Source organism: Sinohyriopsis cumingii, chromosome 16 (assembly GCF_028554795.1).
Source record: "Sinohyriopsis cumingii isolate HCF-2022 chromosome 16, ASM2855479v2, whole genome shotgun sequence".
Lineage (NCBI taxonomy): Eukaryota > Metazoa > Mollusca > Bivalvia > Unionida > Unionidae > Sinohyriopsis > Sinohyriopsis cumingii.
This window is the reverse complement of record NC_142976.1, coordinates 92994220-93021614: the sequence shown is the minus strand read 5'-3', so window position 1 is coordinate 93021614 and position 27395 is coordinate 92994220. Positions and strand designations below refer to the sequence as shown.

At 41.1% G+C, this 27395-nt stretch overlaps 1 long non-coding RNA gene across 1 annotated transcript; it reads left to right on the top strand.

The window, feature by feature from the left end:
* The first annotated feature begins 3557 nt into the window (after positions 1 to 3557).
* LOC149780999 (uncharacterized) lies at positions 3558 to 26149 on the top strand. Its single transcript, XR_016415191.1, has 2 exons — positions 3558 to 5468; positions 25953 to 26149. It is a non-coding gene; the product is annotated as an uncharacterized LOC149780999 (long non-coding RNA).
* The last annotated feature ends 1246 nt before the right edge of the window (positions 26150 to 27395 follow it).

Here is a 27395-nt window from a genome sequence, read left to right as displayed (position 1 = left end):
CTAGTTTCGTCAAAATTATATCTGAAATGCAGATTCCACCGTGACAACAAGGCCAGCCAATCAGCTGCAAGATGACTTTCATTACTATTCAAGTATCTCTCTCATTAACATCCTTTTCCAACATCTGGATGATAATATGCACATAATTCAACCTTGATTAAAATAAGAAATTTGACGTCAAGAAAGGTAACAGTATCAGCCAGTCACCTCATTAATATGCATGGGGCTCGCTCATTATTGAACATATCTAACAGTTTGAGGATAGAAGCCCACATCCCAAGTTTAATTTAAACCAGATCAGAAATATGGATTCCAGTGTAGTAAGAAGTAATTGTTGGCTGATGGATATCACATGATGGACACAGGACCATATCATATTTATCACTTGTCCTTAAAGCCAACAGTCCTTGAATGCAATGTGTTGTCTTGAAAACTCTGAATTTAGACAAAGTTGGTTTTATCATTGAAAACTTCTTAAGTTTTCCATCAAACTCCTTGAACTTTTATGAGGGAATATAAAACATTAAAACTAATAAAATATATGTATTTTTTGTAAAAATTTATACATTTTTTATTTCTGGTGTTGTTTTTCTTCAAAAATTATAGTTTAATAAAAGGGGAAAAGATTGGGTTGATCAAAGGATACATGATGTGGATAGATGGAGTAGCTTCCCTTTGCTTTAGAGAACATCAGCCTTTAAGGACACATGGTACTAATTCAGTTCCCACTGTAAACCTATGCAAACACCATGATATTAAAAATTCAATAACTTAAAATTTCTGATTGCTCATCAGCAAACCTATATTTATCAGTATAGAGAAAACATGGGTGTCGGCTTCTGTGTAGAAGAAAGGATGTGAGCCGCAACATTTTCTGAACCTACATGTGTTTGAAACATGTGCTTCCAATTCTGCACCAAAAAGTCAGGTGCCAATTTTAGTAATGAGTGTTCCAAACTTGAGACTGTTCAAGGATTGAAATTCCATAAATAAAACAATGTCTTTTTTTTTTCTCACTTACAACTAGGATAAGCTCTCAAAAGATTCTTTTTCCTGAAACATAACTTACATTATTAACCAATCCTGGCCAATGAATCCCATATATGCTCTATTTTATGTTCATCCATTTCCAGGCTGGTTCCCATTTGTCCATATAATTAAGTATCATGTGTCCTTAACATCCACTGTGTTTTCTCTCTGCAGAAATCAAGTTGAATAAATGGGTAATTGCTGTGGTACTGTTTTATCAGGATTCAAATCCCAAAAATATAACCTAACCCTAATCTATCTTCAGATAAACCTTTCCAAATATTTTACCCAAAAAGTCATTTTTAGGATCACAAAACTCGCTGTGTACAAGAAGCTATAACTCAACCTACCCAACAGTTGATGGTAACAAAACAAGCATACCTTTTGCCACGACAGAGTAAAAAGTAGGTCACTGTAGCCTAAGATTTTGGAGCATTGGTTTTTATTCCAAAAGCATGTACCCATTAACATAGCTATTTATCAAACTGACCCAGAATATGATTGTGCTTCATGCTAAATTTGGTTGAAATAAAACATCTACACTCAAGTGCCCACAAGGTCTTGCATGAATGTGCATGCCATTTTCTACATCTATGCTCCACAAAACATGGATTCTAGAGTGTGTGAATGGGAAAGCCACTTTCTGTATCTATACTCTGCTGTTATGTATATTACATTTTTATTATGTGTTGGCTTTTGTCCATGATTATAGATTGTAAGGGTCATTTTGTGCACAATGTATTACAAAACTAATTTTTGTATATGACTGTAGATTATATTTTAGAATAATTATTACTTGTAGGTAAACATGTTTACTTGGATTTGAGTTCAGGACATTGGTTTTCCCTTAGGAAATTCCTGGTCTACCAGATATTTATTAAAATTTAAGTAAGAAACTTGACCTTAATTCAGACCTGGGCCTAGGGCAAGGCAAACGAGGCAACCGCCTTGGGCCTCACGCTTTCTGTAAATCAACTTGGCAATGCAGTTGGTGCCCTGCACTCATCACTTGCTGCTTGGGCCCTGCACATCCTAGGGCTGGGCCTGCCTTAATTACAACTTAGAATTTTCAGGAACTTTGGGCCCTGATCCTGATCCTTTTCTTGTGTCTTTGGTTTTTATATTTAGGATGTTTGCATTAGATTTATTTATCCCTATTGTAACATCTTTAGTGGAATAAATCTTTTATAGTTTTGTCTCAGGTAATATTTGAAGGATTGAACTTTTTGATTGGAAATATAAAGTGCTCTTGTATACTTTTGGACTAAATCACTATTTTGGGATTATTGTGAATTCATTTAGAGACATTTTGGATTATATTATTGCAACACATCAACTCTACTCCATTCTGTTGGTGTATCAGTACATTCAGGATTGGAATTTATTTGGAACAACACTGAAATTCATTCAGAACACTTCTGAACTTGTGGTAGAACTTTATGGACTATTGGGGATATAATTAACAATATTGTAAGATCTTTTTAAATCTACATTTTGTATTCTCGGGAGTTAAATTCTTCGTTGCATTTACTAGTTTGTCTTCACTCTTTCCGATTACATAGTTTAAGACTATAGAGTTGTAACAGTACAAAATGTGGTCCAAGTTTGCCCATCATCAAACACATTTAAGATCTTTTTGTAATGAAACTTAATACTGAATTTGATTGAAGTCTAACATTAGTCATCATAATACATAATCTAAACATGGGCCACAAATCTGTAAAATGTGGTCAGAATCTGCTGATCACCAGCTCATTGGTGATTTAATATTTACAACTGCGAAATCAAAAGTGTGAGTACCGGTGTTCAAAGTTATTGGAATGTCCGATTCTAGATCAAAAAAGGGCCACAACTCAGTATGGCTTAAATCTGATTAAAAATTTCTTACAAAAATAAATCTCACCTATTAATTCAATTGATATCAAACTAAAAAGTTCATGCCAAATTGTGCACAAGTCATTAGAGTGCAAGGTTCCCACGCTACTGGGAAATCGGGGGAAAAGTCTGGAGAAATTTTGTTTAAATTCCAAACCGTGAAAAGTCCTGGAATTTTGTAAATATTTACGAAAGTCGGGAAAAACCTGAGAATTTTTCACCACCACTTGATGCCCAAAACAATCATATAACTGAGTTTATCTAAACTATCTTGAGTTAAATTTATCGAGTTCTTACCAGAATATTCGGAGGGTGCATTATGGATCATTTGGGTGCATGCAATAAACATATATGCTGAGTCAATCCAAACGCGCAGTGATAAGATTCATCTAGTAGACTTTTAATTTCAAAGTTGGCTCAATATCCATATCTTTCCTCACGTGGAATGTATGAAAACCACTCGAGCATCACAAGAGGCAAACATCGTGGTGGCAAAGCGTAGCCACTTACTGGATGGCCTAGCAAGCTTTAAGCATTGTTAGATCGAGTGATACATGCATGAACTGGATATAAAAATTACTTATTTTCTCAGAAATTGTGAGAATTAAAATTATTATGCCTTTAATCTGCTGAAAGACAAGACAAAACTACGGCGTTAATGAAATGTGACCTGGTATTCGCAATCTGCATTGCTAGTTACAAGAGTACACAAATCTAACAACCCACATTTTCAGATGTTGTGGAGAAATTTTTTTTAAAAAATATTAAATGCAAGTCATATACTGGTTGTAATAAACAATTCAAGAATGAAAGAACAGAACATTTTCCATATTTATATATTCCAAGAACAACTTCTGGAGTTTTGTTGTATCACGCGATTACCATGTTGACGTGCTCTCTGCTTGATAAATCCGACTGGCCAGATTGCTGGTTTTTACAAAAAAATATTTGACTTTCATTTAATTGAATTGAATTGCTCTAGAACGACATTAAAATGGAGTTGTCGATTTCACGTGACTTCTGATGTTGTCCTTTGAGATTTGTGAAGTGCCGAGTAATGCAAATGGCGAGTACCGGTTTAGGTTTCATCAATGCCGTTGTTTTGTTTAGTCTGTCAGCGGATTAAAGACATAACAATTATAATACTTGGCTTTTCTGAGAAAATAAATCATTTTCCTACTGATTTCATGCAGGTATAAGTCGTTATAACACAAAATTGTCTAGGTCCACTGGTAAGCGACTACCATATGTCGCTACCGCATGGTGGCGGCAAATTCCAAATTTTCGATATGCAATAGCAATGACCCCACACCCCAACTTAAATGTCCAAATATGAAAAATGAGGTGGGAATATTTGGAGGAAACCTGGATTAGAAAACAGAATGCTATTTGTTTTAAACCAAATTTGTAGTCCAAATTGTTGAATCATGGAGCTGAAATGAGAAATTGTCATCTCTTTATTTATATATTAAAAAACGGTTCGAGCCCCTGTATCGATACAGGTTTGGGGACTGGTTTAACGAATCACAAGATAAGTTGATTTTACAGGAAATTCAGTCCTTGTTTATACAACAGTATATAATTTTGATGGTCTTTTGTCAAAATTTAAATCAACCCTTTTGAAATAGTTTTTTAAATGATGGATATTTTAACCAGATTGTCTTTAGAAAATTAGGTTGTGTGAATAATCTTGTTTGTGATTTTATTGGCATAGATAAATTTAGGGTTAAACTCTCTTCGTTACAAGACAAGATTCAAATTATTTGCGTTTATTTTTTTTGTAATACTGTAATAGGAAATGTTTACTTTCTATAAGATGCATAAATTCTTTAGAATTGAAGGTTTGAAAGGAAATAAAACTGATTTATGTTCATTATGTCGTTCCCACTTAGCAACATAATGCAGGTCACCAAAATAAAGTTAGAGTTTTTAATTTGTACATTGAAAGGACTTTACATGACAATTTATTGGAATATAATCAAACTTGTTTTGTGTGATACATGTTGTTTTGTACATGATCATCTTTTCTGGCTTAGATGTTTTGGAGAGTCTTGAAATAGAAACATCTTTAGATTTAGAAAATGCATGTTTTACAATCTAAAATGTTCTTTAATTCTATTCAGTAATGGTCATATGTGAACTTTGAAAAAATTAATTTCATCCTGGAAGACCCCTGGAAATGACCTGAAAATTTATCCTTAGAAATGTGTGAGAACCATGAGAGAGCCTTTTTGAAATTTAACAAGTGCTCTAGCTCACATAGATATGTGTTGCCTGAAAACTGATAAATGCAAAACCTAACGAAGAACTGATGGATGGACCATGGCAATATGATGTAATGATGGACCATACAAAAATTGTATCATCTCTTCCAAGACCTTGTAAAGCTACATCTTTACTGCAATTTTTTCTAGTGTTGTTGTTTTGTTTGTTGTTTTTCCGTTATTTTGAATATGACCATAACATCAGTTATTTGTTTGGTTGAATGGCTGATCAGTCCAACTTGTGCTCTGAACTGTCTATGGCATACTTGACAGGAAATGTTGTTTGCCTGATCAATGGAAGTAGTTAAGTGGGGCACTATACGTACAATGGAAATTAGCATTACGGAGACCCCTGGGTGAATATACGTACAATGGAAATTTAACATGGCGAAAAATCGTGGGTTAATATACGTACAAGGGGAATTAACATGGGGAAAAAAATTGTGGGCCGATATACGTACAAGGGGAATTTAACATGGGGAATAGAGTTTGGGGGGGTTGTTTAGGGACAAAGGGGAATTGAATATGGGATTTTTATTTTTTTTTAAATTTTTTTAAAATTTAAATTTAAATTTAAATTTAAAAAAGGGGGAGGCAATTGAAAGGCTATCTCTTTTCGAGAAATATGGCTGGCCCTGAAAAGGGCCTTTGGGTTTTCTTCTTCTTCTGCTTCTAATTTCTTCTTTTTCTCCACCAAGTTCTTATTTTATCTCCTACACTCTTTCTCTTCTTCTCTTTCTTTTTTTTTCTCCTGCTCTTCTTTCTTCTTCTCTTCCTCCTCTTCTTTCTTCCTCTTCTCATTTTCTTCTTCTTTTTCAATTTTTTCGTTCCATTTGCTTATTCTTATTCTTTCCTCTTCATCCTCCTTCTCCTCCTTTATCTCTTTCATGACACCACTAATCTTGTCCTTTACCTTTTTTAAGTTATTAATTTCCATCTTTACACGATGGGGACTATAGGAATAATGGTCTTCAACGAGTCTTATTAACATCTGTTCCATCATTCCTAAGTTGTCTAAAACGTCTTGCAATGTTTGTATTTTGTCCATTTGGTTAGAAGCCATCTTCTTTGTAGAATGGTTTGAACGACGAATACTGTGGGTTCTTATAGTGAAAGCGCGTACGTGAAGGAAAACATCCCCTAAAAACATAAAATTGATCTTACCTAGATCATGACCCAACAACGTGCGGACGTGAAGGAAAACATCCCCCACTTTTCTCATTTCATATAATCAAACCCAAACTATACTCTCCACATACGCTAAGAAACAATAAAGAAACCCATGATCTACTATTCACACAAACTTCCTTGAACATTTACAAACAAAAACACACAAACACATACACTCTCACTAATAATAAAGAGTTAGTGTTTATATTCACACTACTCTACTTACACACATTGGCAAATTAATAGTTATTTCTTTTCTAGAGTATTGGGTAGCCCTGAAAAGGGCTGGTTTTTTTTTTTTTTGGAACTTCATGGACACCTGGTTAATGGTGGCACCTTCCAGGCCTGGCGCCACATACACATCTTGTCCCCCACTTACTTTTTACCTTTTTGGGGGAGAGAGCAGAGGCAGGATATGTGGCTTCAGAATCCCAATTTTCGGTTTCTGGGATTCTGAAATTTTTTCTTCTTCTCTCCTTTTCCTCCTCCTCTTCTTTGTATCTTCTTTCCTCTTCTTCTTTATATCTTCTGTCCTCCTCTTCTTTGTTTCTTCTTTCCTCCTCTTTTATCCTTCCCTCTTCCACAATGGCTTCCGCGGCTAGTTCATTTAATATGCGCCTGGCATATTCCAGATGCACATGAAGTTCCAACAGTTTCTCCAGTCTCGTGTTCATTTTTGGTGTTGATCAATCAACAAGGGTAGCTAGACTGCCGAACGAGTTTCAATTTATAGTGAAAGCGCGGACGTGATGGAAAACATCCCCCTAAAAACATAAAATTGATCTTACCTAGATCATGACCCAAAACAACAACTCGCCGACCTAAAAGAAACACTCACTCAATTTTTATGCTACCCATCACTATTTTAAAATTTTTTATAAATCACTTCAATAGACTATTTACATACGCAAAGCAATCCAATCTAACTCCAAATATACACCTCAAACACCAAAAAAAACATGATTTTAATCTACTATCCACACCAACGTACGTGAGCACTTACAAACACAAACACACAAACTCACAAACACATACCCTCACATTTTTTTAAGAAAGAGTGTTTATATTCACACTACTCTACCTACACACATTGGCAAATGGATGGTTATTTCTTTTCTAGAGTATTGGGTAGCCCTGAAAAGGGCTGTTTTTTTGTTTGCTATGGCATTCTTTTTTAGTTTCTAAGAATGCGATGTCCTCTGAGGATAGACTTTCTGGCGATAGGTCTGCTTCTTCGGAAAGAGAAGAAGAACTCTTTGGTGTCGATACGACAATCGACAAAGCCTCTGTCAGCTTCAGGTTGCTGCTGCTGTTGTTGTTGTTGCTGCTGTTGCTGCTGTCTCTGAAGTCTGTACTTCTCTGTCCATTCTTCTTTCTCCCTGTTCATTTCTTCTCTGAAGAGCTGTTCTATCAGGTCTTCAGTGACTTTTAACATTCTCACATTCTCTATTTCTTCTGGCTTCGGTATCAGACTGTGTCTGACCCTATGCAAATTCACGTAGGCTTCGTTGAGCTTAGCTAGTTTGGAGCACATCTTCTTAGGAGGATGAGTCGACAATGGATGGTTAGACTGGAAACAACCCCGGTTCTTAAAGTCAAAGCGCGGACGTGAAGGAAAACATCCCCCACACGGATTTCGAGCCGCAACGTTCAATGAGTGTCATGAGAGGGATAGTAAGAAATGAAAGAGCATCAATCCAACATTCTTATAGCTAAACAAAAGACAAAGTCATTTTTTTTCAAAACACAACATTTTTTATTCAAAAATCACTTAACACTAAACAACAACTCTAACATTTTTAACAATAATCCAACATGATAACATCAAACAATTGTTTCAAATCGCAAACATTTTTTCTCGATTGACAGTCTACTTTAAACAGGACTGACAACGTTGTGAATGAAATTGTGATTTCCACTGTTGGAAATCATTAGGCCATTGATGGACACTACGTTTCCTAGCTTGAGACAAAAGATAAGCATAATGGTCACAAAACCATCGATCTACTTTCACATCGTTTCTAGCAGAAGAACGAGGATCAAAATGAGTCACTAAATGTTCTAAGGAATAGTCTAGGCTGCGATGATGCAGAAAATACACACAGTATTGTCCACACACCAAGGAATCTGTGCCTTGTAATTTCACATTATTGAATCGGGTGGTTTGAGCATTTCTTCTCATAAAGTCGATGATATCGTCTTCCAAAGGGGGCAATCTGTACGAATCGAAATATTCCACACATCCTTCTTGAGGAAAGTAGACGGCTACCCAGTGGGTTCCTGGGAGATGACTTTCGTCCGTGTTGATCACGTAAGCTTGATGGTTTTTAGGTTTGCGATGAGGGAGTTCATCTTTAGCACAGACGACAGGATTCCAAGAAGCCGTATACGAACTGTGGTTCAAAAGGTAATAAAGTTCCCAGGTATCCATGTTTTTTTTCTTCTTCACAGGTAATAATAAGTCGTCAATTCGATCCTGACTTTTTGCTTGAAAATGTCTGACAAATAACCGTTTCTTCGTTTCGTCTCCTCACTCTGATTCAGGAGAGCTTCGATACGATGGATCTCTTGACTGGTTAATGGTGGACAAGAATGTTCACGCAAGTCTTTATACCACTGATGTAACACGTCTTCGTCCGAGATGAGACTCCAAGCGTCGTCCAGATATTCGTCCAATTTTCTTCTTGACTCAACATCAGGCATTTATCGTGTTGAATTTGACTGGGATGATCGTTTTGACATCCATAGCAATTTTTCTTGATCAATTCCGTCATTTTTTCGACCAAGTGTTTGGGAAAACAGGAGACTAAATGGGCTTCTTGTTCTGGCCATCTTGACTTCATTATGACAACTTCTTCGTCTTTGTCTTGAGATTCTTCTCCTTCCACGGTCTCCTCACATTCCATCTTTAAAGTTTCTCCACTAGGTAAAGAGGGATAACAGTCTTCCATGGCTTCTAAAAATCTAGAATGACTTCTCTCAAACTGTTGATTTCTATGGTATTATCGAATTCGGCATACAGGATGACGTTCACTGTTGCTGGCAGTTCTTTTGCAAACTGAAGTTCCACACGAATCTGGCCTGATTTTATAGGGTGGAAATGTCCCTCGTCGCTGCCTTGGTCTGGAGTGAAATCAAAAGCCCACAAAGCATAACCTCCTGCGTAATCTTCGTACGTAATGCCGTGACTGGTGTTGGTTCCTAACTGACCGGTGGCTTCGTACACGGACAAGTACGACCTTAAGTAATTCATCTTAGTCTCGTCGTCACTAAAGACAGGTTCGAAAGGTCGGGTACACAAGGTCTTGCCATCGCGACTGACTTCGACTTTCTTCACAAAAAAGCGTTTAAACTCAAAAGGATTTTCAGCGAAGGCTCCGTTGAAGGCTGCATTCGAGACCATACCAAGGATTAAACGCTTGGGTAACTGTCCTTGGAACAGATGATCTTCGATCATGGAATGCTGTCCAGCAGGAATGGTGAACGTTTTCACTTCCACGCGTCGTATGGGATACTTGGCGGTCGTTCTGCTCAACATTTGACTGATGTCATTTCCCACTTTAGGTAACACTTCCACGCGTCGTACGTAGAGTTTGGCCTCCTCGATTTTGCTTTTGTAATCGTCACTATCAGCTATTAAATGGAAAGCGGTACTGCTCCGATTCAGTCTCAAGCGGACATTGACTCCGTTCAGCAAATATTTCTCTTGCAACCACATGTCCAAATGCAAACGATCCATCAGTTCTAAACTCTTTCCATCTTTGATTTTGTTTCTTCGTTCTATAAATCCCTCATTGACGGTTATGTTTGATTTGGGGTCAGGTTCAAGATTTTTTTATCGAATTCGCCCGCTTCGTCAGGTTCCCATAGCACGCAGGCATTGAGATGGGTGTTCTTGGCGTCTATTCCGTACGTCAAGAGATTTTCCAGGTAGGCACGGTAAGGGTATGTATCCATGTTGCTGCTGACTAGTTTGTTATTCAAGTACAAGTCCACTCCACTGAACAAGGAATGCATGAAATTGTTGACGGGAGCTACTTTCTCGTTACCGTCTATACTAGTTCCAGTCTTATCTAGAACTTTGACTTTCAAGTACAAGTAACTGCTATTCAGATCGATGTAATCTTCGGGCTGTCCTTTGATTTCAAACTCGATGGGAGCGGAATCGGCCAATGAGGAGACGGGATGAAATTCAACCCATTGGGATTCTTGCATCGTCATCATGGTGGGGGGCATGGCAAACAGATCCAGTTCCGTCTTGGAACAAGCGCAAGACTCTCGGTGCATCATTTTTTTTGTTGCTGTGTCTCAATAATCGAAAACGTCTAAGTCTCGAACGGTTCTTCTTCTTTTCTTGATCTTTCTCGCTTGAAGTCTGGTGAAAGGGTGTTTTCTTCGTCGTCTCTTTCTGCCTTGTCCTTGCTGAATGCTTGATTCGGTAGCGTGCAGGGCATTTATAGGTGTGTCTCGTCGACCTAAAATGTCTTTGCCCGTTTGCAGCAAGACATTTTTGCCAGCCCTCATGAAGGCTTCTTTAGTGTTTTGTTTGTCGATGATGACATTTTGGAGAAATTCTTTGCCTTGCGTCAGTGCCGCATCTTTCAAAGCGTGCAATCCGCGTGTCATCATCGGTTTCAACACCGGGGCCACCGAACGAAAGGCCGATTTTAACATGTCTCCTAAACCGTGTCCTCGCTGTCGTGCAACCCCTCGGTACACTGGATACATGACTTACTTACGAGTCGTGAGAGAACCGTTTTCGAAAATGGAGTTTCACCGTGACTTTTCCTTTGGTGAATGGAATATTTTGTCCCAAATCTCCTTTTATAGCAATGTTGACCGTGTCCAAATACGACTTGCTGACAGGCAAATAGTGAGGATGGACAAATTCGCGGTGGACGTGGTAAGTGTTTCCACCTTCCTCGTCAGTGGCCATGGCAGAATTTACTTTGAAAGGAATGACACGCAGTAACGGCACGGAGGTGTGTCCCACCACGTTGTACTCCACCACATCAGAGTACACGAAGATCAAATTCAGTCCTTGGTTCAGTTCTACTGGGTAACGAAAATACCTCGCAAAATGCAAGTTGTTGTCAATCTCTGCGATGTGAATTTGTTTGGTCTGCTTATCCGTGACCAAATTGAGGTCTCCACCCAAAATGTCATACAATCCAGGGCAAAATTTAATACGTATACTTCTATCCTCACTATCAAATCTGATGAGTAGACGGTGAGACAGTTTGTGGTACTTGATGATGACACGTTTTTTTAGAACTTTCTCAAAGGTTGCATAGAATTTGTCAGCGATGGCCTCCACCAGATGTTGACCACTAAAATAATGGCCTGAATTAATTTTAAAGTGATAAACGTAAAGAGGAGGAGAAGGGTCACTGCTGTTGTGAGGCATTGGGTCCTTCGCAAGATGTGATCTATGTTGAGAAGTGGTCGTCATGGTTTGATGCAGTGCTGGGTCCAGAATTTCGACGTCAAAAGTGTTTTGAGTTTCAGTGATGTTTTTCATTTGTGTTGGGTGACTCATTTCTACCAAAGCCACTTCCCAATGGGCTTCGTGATCTAAGGGGATGGCCTGAGGTAATTTGGCCGTGTAACAGCACAACGTGTTGTTGGGAAACACCTCCATGGAACTGTCACTGGGTAAGGTTAAGTAAAATTGGTTTTCGTGACTCATAATTCCAGAGTTCTGTGGCTGTCCGAGGGGTTATTACTGGACGTCAGAGGCGTGTCTCAGCTCAAAATGGGGTTCTGGTTGTGGTTGGACTGGTGACTGGCACTGACACTGGACACAAGGTTCCCGTGGTTCCCGTTGGAAGAGAATTTCAGGGAGGGATTGGGAAGTAGGTAACCGATGCAACTGCTCAATAAAATGGTCCACAATTGTTTGTCTCCTTGTTGCAAACTCAAATTGGCAATGGCTGCCCCGATGACACAATACACCACGAAGATTTGGCAGAAAAAGACGATTTGCGTTTTAGGCACACGTTATCCGCACCACACCCACAAGGGTTGTTTTTGTAAATCTTGCACAGAAGAACTAGGTGAAGGAGGAGTGGTCGACGTAGCTGCGTCTGCTGCGTGAAAGGGCATGATGGTCACTTCTTTTTATAGTCGATGACTTGCGAAGCGTCGATCCAAGAATCAAAACTGGGTGGATATCCTTTCCAACGTACTTTGACTTCTTTGACACGTCGTTTGCCCACTTTACGGGTTCTGCGTTCGAGAATGCTTTCGATGTCGTACACGTCGTCTTCTTTTTTGGTCACACGTTGTAACTCGGGCAAATAAAACGTTCCTTTGAGCACTTCTCCGTTCATGTCTTCCAATTTATAGACGGCAGGATGACGGCCATGCACTCGTCCAGTGACGCGAAACAATTCGGTCGTCCAGTTAGGTAAGTAACCTTTGTCGAAAGTGCGTTTGGTTTTGCCAATGCGCACCCAATCTCCTACGACCAACTCTCCACTTTTCTTGTGGACAGCCCTCGTCGGGGATGTACCAAACAGGCGCTCAAACACAAACACTTCGTTCTCGGGAGTCACGTCTTGCGGGGCACGTCCTATGATTCGATGGTAAGATTGGTTGTACGCTTGCACCAGGTGAGGTAAGATGTCGATGTACTTCAGAGTGTGGTGATGCGTAAAATATTTCCACATGCGTTCTTTCAAAGTGCGTTGAAAACGTTCCACGATGCTGGCTTTGGTTTCGGGATTCTCGGTGGTAAAAAAATGAATGTCACGTTTCTTTAATTCTTTTTGGAAAGCTTGGTTCAAAAATTCGGTGCCTTTGTCCGTTTGCCATCGAAGAGGGTGACGACCGCTTTGTTTCAGCACTCGTTGCAGGGCTCGTACTAACTCGCTGCTCAATTTGGAAGTCAAGGGCACGACCCAGGCAAATTTGGAAAAGACGTCGATGACACAAAACAAATATTTGTAGCCACGATTGTAGCTGGCCAAATGAGAGACATCGGCTAAATCGGCTTGCCATTGATGATCGATGCCTTCCACTCGGGTGCGACTTCTGGCAAACTTGCGTCGAATGGGTTTGTGCAAAGTGTAGGTAGCTTGTTCTTGTAACCATCGTTGCACTTGAGGTAAACGGAGACTTTTCAGTCGCGTTTTGGCAGCACGATACAATTTTTGAACTCCTGCGTAACCTGCAGGATGCGAGGGATCGTAGTAAATGCTGGCTAAGACTTTTTCCATTTTTTATTTTTTTGTGTTGGTTGGTTGGTGTGTTAATAAGGCACCCACTCTTGGAAGAGGCTACTCTTTTTCTCTTGGGGTATTTTCTTGGATTGCAATGCTTTGCGTGTGCGACCGGCAATAGGTGTTGAAGAGGAGGAGGATGTCTGAGCGGGAGATATCGGTTCTTGTTTCACTTCTGTCTTCACTTCTGTCTTCACTTTCTTTTTCTCTTGTGATGAAGAAGGGGTGGCCATCATCTTTTTAATCCATCCAATTCTGGAGGTAGGTGGTGTTGTTAACTTGCGTACTTTTTCTGGTGGAGTTTGAAACCCTTCTTCTTCTTCTTCTTTTCCTTTTTCTGTCTTGGTCACTGGTAGTGGTGGTACTGGTACTGGTACTGGTGATGGTGCTGGACTTTTCATCAAGGTTTTAAAATCTTTCAGAGTGGGTAGAGCTGTTTCGTCTAAAGCTTTCTGGTGAAAGAGTTGCAGTCGTTGCAAGAGTTGACCGTACTTTTGCGATTTTTCTGTTTCGGACAAATCATGGCGATCCATCAAGGACTGCAATTCGTGTTGTAACTGGGACATCTCGCTCAAATTGGGATTGGGAGGTAAATGCGGGGTGCGTTGTTCTTGCCACCGATGGTATTCCATCCATCGTTTGTAAGGCACTAAAGCTAGTTTTCGTCCTTCCATGGGGTTGTCAGGGGTCGATTCTGAGATCTTGGGACTTCCGAAGGCCTTTTTATCTTGCTCCCACCAGTCCTCCCAACATGGTTCCCAAGACTCCTTTCAGTATGGGGCCTAACAAGAGAGGCAAAATGCCTCCACGTTGGACCAACATCTTCTTTTTTTGACGAATGGGAATTTTCTTTTGAACCATTTGGCGAAGAACGTGACGATGTTTGCTTAAGCATTGTTTCTGGTGTTTGGACAAAGGAATCGTGCCTTTCAAAACGTTCAAACAACATTCGCACACGGTATCGATGACCTCTTTGGAGGCCGTTTGAATGAGTTTTTTTCTTAGGGGTGGAGAAGCTTTGGACAGGACAGATAACATGTCCCTATGTTTGGCTAAACGTGGTGACAGTCCTTTCCTTTTCTTTCCTTGGGGTTTTCTGGAGGGTGACATCTTTGAGTCTTCAGTAGCACCAAAAAAACACTGATACCCTACTCGGTCACAGGCCTTTTTTATACTGGAACGCGTCGCCACTGATTGTCTTTACGTCGTATCAGTTTGAGGACAGGCATGACACGTCGTGCAGGGGTACGCAAGGGACTAAATCGAGCCAGTTCTTGCTTGGACAAATCCAGTAAACTTTGTAACATGCCCGATCTTTCTTGGACTTTGATTTTGGGAGAAGGTACTTTGTGAGCAGCAGCCACTGCCGCTAAATTGGAGGGTCCTGCCACTGGGGAAGTTCTTTTGGGGGTCATCAACGGAGAAGTTCTTGGTGTGATCAACGTCTCCAAGTACTCTTCAGTTCTGGGTGTCATCAACGGAGAAGTGGATAAACGTGAGGATGCCGGAGACGCAGTCACCGCTGTGGCAGGTCGTGGTTTGCGAGTGTAAGGTTGTGTCCTGGCCGAAGTGCCTCTCTTGCGACTAGTTTTCTTCTGTGGACTTTTCTTTTTCTGGGGACTTTTTTTCTGTTTCTTTTTCTGGGGGCTTCTTTTCTTTTTCCGGGGTGGTGGTGTCTGGTCAGAGGAGGGTCCTGCCACTGGAGAAGTTCTCCTTGGGGACCTGGTCTTTTTCTTTTTCTTCTTGGGGCTTCGTTGGACTTTTGTCTTGGGGATAACTTTTGGGGCATTAGGATCCCATCTTAAGAGAGAGCGAATGATGACCCCTCCTAGAGTACCGCTCCCTCCAGGTTTCAAAATGATTTGTTTTTTGGTTTGAGTGTCGATGCGGGGATCGGCCAGTTGGACCAAAGCGACTTTGTTTCGATCGAAAAAGCGTTTGGTTTGATGAGGAATCTGAATGATTCCTTGGAGTAATTGACGTGCCGTCACCGTGAACCATCGTAAGACTTCTTTGAGACTAGCTTCTAAGACACGAGCTCGTGTTTGTGGAATTTTTTCTCGACTGATGCCATACAAGGCACGAATCAATTTGACGGGAAGATGCGACTGAAGGGACGTCATGTTCACACTGTGTGAGACAGACGAAAAAGGGTCTGAGGTTTTTATAGATTTTTTGATGGGGAGTGAAATGAAGTCGAGGACGGAGACGTGTACAGGACAGGCCCTCCGTCTTGGCAACAGTGGTGAAACAAGTGGGTACGAAATCGCAAATCCTCGGGGGTCGTAGGTTTCAAATCGACGAGTAAATAGGCGTGTGGCGTTTGAGTGGCATCGTCGTACGCCTGAGTCAGCCAAGGCGTTCCTAACTGTTTGGCTAAGACTTGCACTTGCGATTTATCTCGAGGGCTTTTAAACAAGACCACGTAATGCGCATTGAGACTGATGGTGCGATGGGCTTTACTTTGTTGAAACAAATTTTGGGTGATGTAAACGACACTGGCATTACGGTGATGCCCTTTGCGCGTGAACCACAGTTTAATTTCTTCTTCGTCTTCTCCTAACATGTCGTCGAAAATGACCAAATGGGTTTGACGGGAGTCAGAGACGATGCCGTCGTCTTCTTTAGGAATGCCTTCCACAAACACGAAGGAATCGCCTTGACTTTCTCGCAAGAGGCTGTACGCCGATTTCGACTCTTTGTAACACCACACGATTCGTTGAGGGGGTCGATCGATCAAATGATGTTTATGTTCGATCAAACGTTTGACGAATTCGGTTTTGCCTGAACCGCTAGGTCCAGCAATGAGCATGTTAAAGGGATGGCGAAGATACAAAGCCTCCCAACTGGCACGATCTAAGTGTTCGTCGATGACTTTGACAGTAGAGGAAGAGGGAGCAGAGACAGCAGAGGTAGCCATTGTGTGAGAAATGTCACTTGTGACACGAAAAACAAACAAGACAAGAGTTTATATACTTTTTCAGAACACGTTTATTGAATGTTTTTTTCAAACATGAATACGAAAGACATAAATACATAAAAGCCAAAGGCTTAAGTACAACGATAAAAGGCACATGATAACCATTAACGTGGAATAAAAACAAGTGTCAGTACAACAACAACATGTTTTGGGTAATGTTCTAACCAGTTCTATAGTAGGGGGTAAGGTCACACAAGTGTCCTCCCGAAAGGGTCTTTCAGGTCTGTCCACGACAGTCCTGTCCTGGGTGACGGGTTCTTCTGGCACCGTCACTAACTCGGGTTGAAAAGTAACTTTTTTCCTTGAACAACTCTCGTGCATACTGGGCCACTTCTTGGGTCCAAGCCTCAAAACCCCATTCTTTCCAGGCACGGACATCTGTCCAATGGGGATGTAAGTCACAAGCTACACACACATCGTCATACACGTCTTGGGTAGCTAAAAGTTGACGAATCTTTTTTTCCTGTTGAGGTCGAGAAGTATCCAGATGAAAACGCAAGGCTTTGAGCAAAAGGAGTTTTTCGTGACCATTTAAGGCCATTGAGGTGGTAAGTACTGATCGTAAAGAGTCCACAAAGAATCGGCTGGTAAACGAAATCCCAGAAAACAAGTCACTAAGACACACACCACTTGTCGTCCCAAATTGAATGGATACAGTTCTTGTAATAATCGATGGTAATGATCCACGGTTTGAATATGGTCGTTCAGTTCCTTCCACGGAATCTGTTCAATGACATGTGACATATGCCGTGGCATGGCAGCCTGTTTTTATATTCTCTTTTTTTCGGATGCAATACACGTACTTTCTAGCCAGAGATCTTCGTTCTCCAGTAGGGAATCTAAATCTTGCATACTGTAACCGAAACGTCAGAGTTCGTTTAGAAGTTTCCTCTTCCGCTAAGTAGATTCCACGTAACAAATGTTGGTAATCCTGTAACTTGTCTTCTTCAATGCGTTGCACTAGGTGAATCTCGAAGTAACCATAATTATGAACATGTCGATCATTAGCGACCTCAAAGTTTTGAACAATGTCTGACCATTGAAACAATTTCTGACGAATCAGTTCTCTTATACCATTCAGGTACCAGTGGTTAAAGATCTGGTGACGTAACGGATGCAATTGTTCTTTACGTTTCACTTGTATTTTCACCAGCTCTCGGTAAATCCTTTCTCTCAACTCCTCAGGCAAGCCCAAAATGTTCTCTTGTAAAGTATCCATAAGTATATACACTGTTTTTGGAATCGTTGGGTGGTGGCCAATAGCCTCGTTTAACTTTGTTCCTAATGTAATATCCACTCATAATCAGTCTTCTTGTACTTTGGAACAGAGCATAATTTAAAAACGGTTCAATAACTTCGAGTTTGCGTTCCACTTGTATTTTGACCAGTTCTCGGTAAATCCTTTCTCTCAATTCCACAGGCAAAGCACGAATGTTCTCTTGTAAAGTATTCATGAATAGGTCAATCCGTACAATTCACAAAAGTAATCCACATAGTGAGTAATTTCTGACCACTGCCATTCAGGGTAACGTCCAAGAATGTCACTGAACTCTTTTGATGTAAACGGTCTAAAGCGATATAATAGGATGAATGCAGCCTTGACCCAAAGAAATCTAACACACTGGTTGACTTTTTTCACTTTCCTCTTATGAATTTCTCGACACAAAAGTTCTACAGTGACCCATTGAGATTTCACTCTGGCAAACCCCTGCCAAACTTCCTTGTAAATCTTCTCTTGCAGTTCTTTAGGTAATGATTCAATATCGTTTTTGAAATGAAGTTTAAATACTGGTCTCGGTGATGTCCAACATTTGACTCCTAGCCAATCTGGTTTCTTCTTCGTCAACGACATGGTAAGTTACTTCAATGTCTCGGTCCCACTAAGGGTATGTAATGACAATTCGGTGACCATCGAGCATGTTCTACGTAGGCCGAATCTTGCGGTTCCCAGTGGTGAAGTGACACACCGCAACTGAAGCACTTGACTTTATCTCCTTCGCCCAAGTAGAACAATCCGGCTCTGGCTAATTCTTCGGAGGTCGGTCCTCCCAGATACTTAGGCCATTTTCCTTTGAACGATTGAAGACGATTTTCAAAGTCGCAGTATTCCGACAAACGCACAGGAAATGAATATTCGTCTTTCACAGGTTCGTTTCGATGAGGGTTGGGTGACATGAACAGGAGTTTGCTCAGGGCTGGATGACATCCGTAAGGGGGTAGACGTGAAGGTGAACATTCCCCTTTAAAACGAAACCCAGTAAAATGTCCAAGAGGACGAGCGGCATCATTTTCGCATCCCTCAGGTTTGACACGCACAGCATCACTTTCCATAATAGGGGTAGGGACACTAAAGTTCCCATGATGCTTTACGGCATCGCTCAGGTCACAACGTACAGCATCGTACCCATCGCAAGGCTCACAATCGCATTCCACTTCCGAAGCCTCACACTTGAATTGTGCCTTTCTAAACAACTTGTTCTGTGTTTCTCTGAAAGTATTCATCTTGTTTGCTCGGTCTTGGTAGTCACAATGAACTATCGATCTTGACCATAGCCCCTTTTTTATACTAGTCGCAATGCAGCCTCCAGCTTGTACATCTTTCCTTTTTTACGTTTTTTATGTCTTGTTTCGGAAGGTACCGTCTCTAAGGTACCGTCAACATTGTACCGTAGTGTGATGGGTGGAAAGGCCATAGAAAGGTAAGGGCAGTGCGGAGACCATCGAGTTTGTTCCAGAATAGCTGAATCTTTATAGATACATAGATCCATTCGTAACTTCAGTCCGCAAGCGAAACACTGTACTTCGTATCCCAATCCTGACTCGGGTCCCAAGTAGACAAATCCTGTTCTAGCTAAAACATGCGAAGAAGGTAATCCTTCCCTATCCGTAGGCCATTTCTGAAACGTGTCCAATCGACGGGCACAATCACAATAGTCAGGTAAGAAGACTGGAAAATGGTAGGGTTTGAACTTGGAGTTCTCATCGGGTTTCTCACTCGATTCTTGCTGTGGCGAAGTCATCTTTCTGGTAGGGTAACTATCCTCTTACAACCAATGTTTTATACCAGCGTGTCCATACGGCAACGTAAAGTGATTGGGAAGTCGCACTCGCTTCTGGTACACGATTTGATAGACTTTTTCCAAGGGCCGACTGACGATGTGGTGAGTGGGTAAACGTACAATCTTGTTCGGTTGATAGGTGGTCACTTTAAAGTTTCCATCCTCTCCCTATTGTAAGGCTTCTTTCAATACCCCAAAGTTGACCACTCGACTGGTACGATGATTCAGAGTCAGTCCTTTCACTTTGCACGTCGTGTGCACTTCTCCTTGTTTGTCCCGGTATTCGTAGCCGTAATTTTTGGGGCCGCCACTGACGAAACTTAGAATCTTGTCGTCGGGATGCTCGTCTGTCCAGGCTCCTAAACGGTCTCCTTCGATGTCAGGGTGATGTTGAATCGGGTGATGGATGTAAATGCAACTGTCCGTGTCAAAGTACAGGACGCGTTCTTCTAACAGTTCTAAAGCTTCGTACAATTTTAAGCGAGCATGGGCTGTCACGTAAGCCGCAATGATGACATTTCCAAAAGGGTCGTCTTGTACAAAGTCCAGATCTTCTTCGTAATTGACCAAGATCAAATCCTCTCGAACGACGTCCACGTGTTTCATGTATTTGGTTTTGTCGTGAATCATCTGAAAGTAGCGGGAAGGTTCTGTCAAATATTCCGTCTTGGGTAAACACGGTCGTTGTGCCATTTTACCCCACAAGCAATTTAACATCACTTTGGCAAACGATCGCCTGCCTTCGTTTTTCTCGATGTGTTCTAAAGAGATGCCTTCTTGTTCGTAGTATTTCTCTTTGAATTTTATTTGGTCTTCGGGAGTGTGACACCAGGACGGATTGCCGCTGGCTTCTTGCTTCAGTTTCAAAAAGGCATCCACGTAGTCTGCGAAAATGCCTTTCTGAGTAGGGTCACCCTTGTGGTATTGTTGTGTCTTGGGAAAGTGGCAAATTTCGTACACTTCTAACAGTTGGTATCCCATGTCCAGAGCTTTGAACAATTCTACGCTGACCCAGGTTCCCGTCAAGGCACGTTCTTCCTGGGTGTGCTGACAAGGTTGGTCTTGGTTGCACGTTTCGGCACAAGTACGGCACAAGGGAAACATCAGTTTGCCTTGACAATGGTGAGGTAAGACGGGATGGTATAGGTTCGTGGGAGGCAAAACTTTGCACTTGATCAAGCCTTCGTATTGTCGAATGTTTTTCAGGTCGATGTGTTCCGTCAGCAATTGCGGGTGCCCTACGGGAAAGCGACAATATTTGCACACGTAGGGATACAGCGAACACACGTCCAAGTATTTGATTTCTTCTCCTTTCTCTTCGTCGGCTTGGTACAGCAAACAGGTGGCATTGGTCCTTCCTCCGTACAAACTATCCCTCGGGTTCAACGGGTCCATGAACTGGTAACTTTCCACGAGGCGTTTAAACTCGGGATCGGTTTTCAAACGGTGATCGTATTCGTGTTCCCACATTTCCACCACTTGGTATCCTTGCTGTTCTAACTTTAGGCGTCGCTGACAAGTGTCCTGGTACAAGTCTTCCATGGTCCGTTGTAAAAACTGATTTTTAGTGTCACGATCAGGGTAACAAACGGGACATCCGTGAAATAAGCAACCGTTAAACTCGTACACGATCTTGGGGTTTTCTAAGTCCCAGCCATCGACCGAATACGTTCCGATGGTCTTTTCGCCCCCTCCGTTGCGGGCATGCTGAATCCACTTGTCTTCCTTGTCGCACAAGTAATGTAACCAACGTAGGGCTTTGACCGAGTATTGACGTTTGACATAGTGGGTCGTTTGAGGGCTGATGACAGCCACGGTGTTTTCAGGCATGAATCGTTGTCGATACACTAAGGAACACGCTTTGGCAATGGTGCAAGCTTCTTTCAAAGGATCGACCCCTCCGTGTTCCATGAACAGTTCTCGAAATTTTCCACAGCAACGCCGTAAAATGTCCACGTCGGAACGACAATACTTTAGCATTTCTTCCTGAAAGTCGAAAGGGTGCGAGGCGTGAGCCTAGTACCAAGCGTAGAAAGCTTCTCGTTGTTCGGTACGCATGTTGTCGGGGTCTTAATAGTGAGCCTCAGGTAAATGGGGTAGAACGGCGTGTTGATTGGCTTCCGTATTGAAAAAGTGTGGAAAGTACCCTTTAGCCATTTCTGTCATTCCAAACGTTTTAGGCATTCGACTCAAAGGCATGGCCAAATAGCTCATCGAATCTTTAAACTGTACTTGTCCCACTTGCATGAAAATGATTGTGGCTCCGTTCAAAGTCACTTTAGGACGCTCGGTGCCTTGTTCCGTATAGTACCTCAAAAGAAACTGTCCATCGTATCCGGAAAAATTGTGAGCCATCACCGTGGCATGACGATGACAATCTCCGTAACGTTCGATGTCCTCTTGGCTCCAAGTCTTGTCGATGGGGTCTAAGACCCATCGAGCGAAATCGGCTAACGTGTTCGGTCCCCGAAAGATTTTTTCACGTCCTCCAGGAATCTTGCTGCAGTGAGGGCAATGACTGAAGATAGGTTCTTGAATGCACTTCTCGCACGCACGATGAGCCACGCAGAAATTAGGGATGTGAATGTCGGTCTCTTGCATGCATTCGAAATCGAAAAAGATGAAATTGCCTTTCTTCTTGTGACCGTCCTCTTTCTCTGGTGGGGGTTGGTATTTTTGCACGTAACATTCGTGTTCCAAGTCCACGATGTGGTGACAAATGGGACATTTTTTTCTTTCCTCGACATACGTGTGCCTTGGCATTGTTGGTAAGTATGCCTTGTCCACACGTAGGGCACAATCTCAGGAGTTGACAAGCACATTTCTTCTGTGAACCTTGTGTTTTCAAATGTTGCTGGTAACAGGTAGGGCTGACAAACGTGCGCAGACAAGTTGAACAAGGCACTGGTTCTTCGCTCAGACAGGGTGGAGAGGCCAAACATCCTGGGCATTTCATTCCACAGTACTTGTGTTGCTCTCGATTGTTATAACCATAGTCACATTTCTCACAATAATAACTGTATCCCAGGAATCCGGTGATACTGGTAATGGTATCGAAATGGTCGTCGTGATAATAAACATGAATGTATTTTCCGTCCTTAAAATCCTGGCCTCGAAACAACAGAGACCCGCGCATTTCTTGAGGGTGCACTTTCAAGGTGTAGCGTGGAGCTAGGGCATCTTGCAATTTTGCATCTCAGGAATGCCACAGGGTGTGTCTTTGGACAGGCCAGCTTGTTGCAACAGGAGTTCTGCTTCGTTTCGTTGTTTGGCTCGATCGGATCGTTGAATAGTGTTCCAGGTTCTTTTCCATTCTGTCGTGTCGTTCTTGTTGGCATAGGTTCGTCCCACCACAATGGCACGGGCTAAACACATCTGGTCATGAGGATTGTGAATTTGGACAAGGCTACGCTTAATGCTGCGAAGCTCGTTCACCAATAACATCTTTTTGCGTCCGGTCCCTTGAGGAGGAGAGACGTGGGTCATGTCCAATGTGGCTTTTCCATCGGTGATGTCAAACTGGTCATTAGATTGTTGCACGTGTTGAATCTTGTCCATGACTTTGGAAGCGGTCAATTCTGCAGGGGTGCTAAACTCGATCCAAACAGGGGATTTCAAACCGTCGTGTTGTATGGAAAGTCTCAAGCGATCGTCTTCTTTGGGTTGACATTGTCGCTTGAGTGCAGTGAGCAGAGAATCCCACACCCCAGTGATAAACACTTCTACTTTCTCTAACGGCACTTCAGCCTTGAAATCTTTAAACTTCACCGTGTATTTGTAAGCCGTGGTTCTAAATTTTCTAGAGGAGCGCTTTTCCGTCTCTCGAATGGAATAGTATTTTTCAGGGTTGACTAAGGGTGGTGAACTTGGTTTAGAGGTTTCAAATTCTGGTTCACTCATGTCCTCTTCAAAATCACTGGCATGAATTTGTGCCAAGATTTCAGCCCTGGTACGAGGCGATAGATCACGTTTCTGCCTCTTACTTTCTTCTTCTTCTTCTTTCTTCTCGAATGAATAGGATCGTTTCATCTTGAGTACAAAACGTCAAATGACTCAAGTTTAAACACCATGGACTAATTTATAGTCATGGCAGACCAGCGTATATAAAAGGGTGTGTGTCTTGTCCTTTCACTATTCATTTCACTCTCAAGCCGAGCACAACGATGGAAGAGACTAACCAAATCGAACGTTTCGTCAGAGCTTTGCGAGGGGTCATTAGAAAATTCTCTTCAGACCAGCCTACGGACTACTCTCCTTCCTTTCGAGATAAAAGTCAAGATACTTGCTATATCTGTCAGAAGAAAGGGCATTGGTCTTCAGAGTGTCCAGACCGTCTAAAAAGAAAAAAAAAAACAGGGGCTAAAAAAGACAAAAGTAAAGATACCTGTTATTATTGTCAAGAAAAAGGACATTGGTCTCCAGATTGCCCAAAAAAGAAACAAGAGGAATCAGAAAAAAAGAGGAATTCTTCAGAAGAAAAGAGGGATTCTTCAGAGGAAGAGAGGGATTCTTCAGAAGAAGAAGAGGAAGAAAGAAGACAATTCTATTTACAAGAGGCAAAGAAACAGGAGAAGAAAAGAAGAAGGGAAGAAAATGAGGAGAAAGAAGAGGAAAAGACGGTGAAGAAATTCAAAAAACAGAGAGACTAAACAAGGAGAAAGAAGAAGTCAATGAACTTTTAATTAAAGTGTTCTGTTGTGAATTGTGAATTGGATTGTAACAATGATAAAAGAATAAATTAATGATATAAGGTAAGTGTCTTTGAGTTTTGATTTTAAAATAAGAACGTACACTCACGCACTCATACAAAGAGACGTACTATAAGGGTAAAATGGGCTGTTTAATATTTTTTTGAGTTATTGGCAATTGAAATTGTATTTCTTTTCGAGAAATGTGGGTGGCCCTGAAAAGGGCCTTTTTATTTTGGTGCAGGGGTGAGTTTAACCAATCAACTTTAACTGCCTTAAGCCTTTGCCACGGCCAAGGCCTACTTCTGGACTGCGTAATGTTGATGATGATAATGATTGGGTTGAAATCACTAAGGGTGGTACGGTAGGCTTAGTCACAGGGTTGACGTGTTTAGCTCGGGAAGGTCGTATTCTCTTCGGTCGTGATAAAGAAGTCTGATACATTTGTTTCAGACTTCTTAACTCCGCTAAAATGTCCAACAGTACCGTGACCGTTTGATTTTCACCCTCTTGTTTCTTTGCTGCTACTTCTTCTTGCTGTTGTTGCTGTTGTTTTTTTCTTACCTCTTCTTCTTGCTGCTGTTGCTGTAGGAGAAAAGCCTGTTCCGCTTCCTTTTGTCGTTGTATAAATTTCTCCAATTCTTCTTTCTGTCTCTGTCTAAAATTCTCCACTTGCGGTAATGAAGAAGATAACGAAGGTTCCGGAACAAATTCTTGCGAGGAGAGAAAATCCACAAAATCCCAATTCACCTCTTCTGAAAGTAAGTCCGGGTTCCCTTGGGCAGTCTCCCCTGCTGGTGCACCCCAATGGATCGTTTTCTGAGTTTCCGTCATGTTGAATCATTGTCGCATAGATTGACTGCACACAAGCGCTAACGAATCTATATAGACCACGTGACGTCACAGACTGTTCTCTTCGGATTGGATGCGAGCTGACTGAATTTTATAACGCGTGTTTGCATTGGTGAATGAACTCAATCCGTTTCAATCCTACCTCTACCTATAAATAAGCGCAGTTCACTGCATTGATTCACCTGTTCTCGTCGCTTCAAGATGTGGACCACAGTAGAATCATCCACCCTTGTGTCTTCCATGATGTTCAGAACGGACATGCTCATGTATGTCCGATCCAAGTGGACCGTTGTCCACAGGACAAACACCAGTTTGTGGATACGTAGGATCTACGTTGAAAGACAAGGATGCCTGAAAAGAGTGCTGATTTACGGACCAACAGTGAGACGCAGCCTAAGAACAAGAAGAAGACCAATGCGGTGCCCTTTATGTTAATGAATACATTAACATAAACCCAAAGGCCCTTTTCAGGGCCAGCCATATTTCTCGAAAAGAGATAGCCTTTCAATTGCCTACCCCTTTTTTAAATTTAAATTTAAATTTAAATTTAAAAAAATTAAAAAAAAAAATAAAAATCCCATATTCAATTCCCCTTTGTCCCTAAACAACCCCCCAAACTCTATTCCCCATGTTAAATTCCCCTTGTACGTATATCGGCCCACTATTTTTTTCCCATGTTAATTTCCCTTGTACGTATATTAACCCACGATTTTTCGCCATGTTAAATTTCCATTGTACGTATATTCACCCAGGGGTCTCCGTAATGCTAATTTCCATTGTACGTATAGTGCCCCACTTAACTACTAATGGAGGATGTGCTGCTTTTCTCAGATTTATGCTGCTCACACTTCTGCACTGCCTCTGCAGTTTTCTATTCAAAATGGGACCGGTATGGATGAGACTCCAACAGGTGGAGTAAACCAGTGTGAGACCTTCTCAAGATTTAGAGTCATTGTTGAAGTGTTTCAAGTGTTATGTATATTTCATTTGCATTGTTTGTTAGTTTTTTTTAAATAATTTTTCTATTTAATTATATGCTATCGATAATTGTATTTGGATTTGACCTTGTCCAAAATCAAGTTCATTTTCTACCTGGCCTGAATCATTGATTTTTTAAATTCTGTAAACATATGTACTATTTTCTCTCAGAGGATGGGTTAATTGTTAGGATTATTATCTTTGCGTGAGTCAAGGACAGTGTGTTTACCATGCTTTTTATAATAGTTTTTGTCATAGACCATCTAATTAAAACTAAGATTTTATCTTGTAAACATTTGGAACCTTTGAGAATGAAATTTTCCACAAGGAAATAGATTTTTTTAGAAAATATTGTTACCCATGGTCAAGTAGAGGACTATATTATATTGTTTTTCTCTATATTTCTTTGTGCTGTAAGATCTGAGCAGAATCAGTTGTATTTTTGGGCTGGAATTTATTTATTTAAATTATTTAACTCAAGTGATTCTTCTCTGGAAATAGAAAGGGCTAAAAAAAAAAAACATTCTTGAATTTACAGTAAAATTGCAAATATGGATTGTATTATTCATTCAACAAAAGACTGTTGACACATCATTGCAACAAAGTCCACCACAGGCACGTCAACACTTCCAGTGTTCGATTGTTTATTTTGCATTATTGGAAAAGTTCATTCAGAACTTTAAATATTAGGACTTATGTTAGAAATTTTAGGATTATTTGGGATTTAGTTTACAATACTATAAGTTCTATTTGTAGTTTTCACTTTGTATTGTACGGAAATAAATTATTTTTGCATTTTACAAAACTTTTGCATTTTCGTTCTTTTCTATTATCTTTTTTACGATCATAGGAAAATAACTAGGATGACTTGAGGGAGTCTTTGAAGCATATCTTCTGACCACCCTGAGATCACTTTCTATCCTTCAGTTTGCCATAGAAAATCTTCTTTGGTAGATATTTTTCTGACATCCTGGTAATGTGGCCTGCCTATCGCAACCATGATTTCATCGGTAGAAGGTGGATGCTTGAAATGTCTGCTTGTGTGAGAACCTCAGTGCCTGGAACCCTGTCCTACCATCTTATCTTCATCAGTTTCCTCATTCAGCCCATTTGAAAGTGGTTCAGCTTCTTGGATTGGTGTCTGTACCTGTACACCGTCCAGGTTTTGAAAGCATACAGCAGGATCAGCAAAACAAGATCTTTATAGACCTTAAGTTTTGTTTGTCGACTGACGCCTCTTTGCTCCCACACATTTGCATGTAGTTTGCCGAAGGACA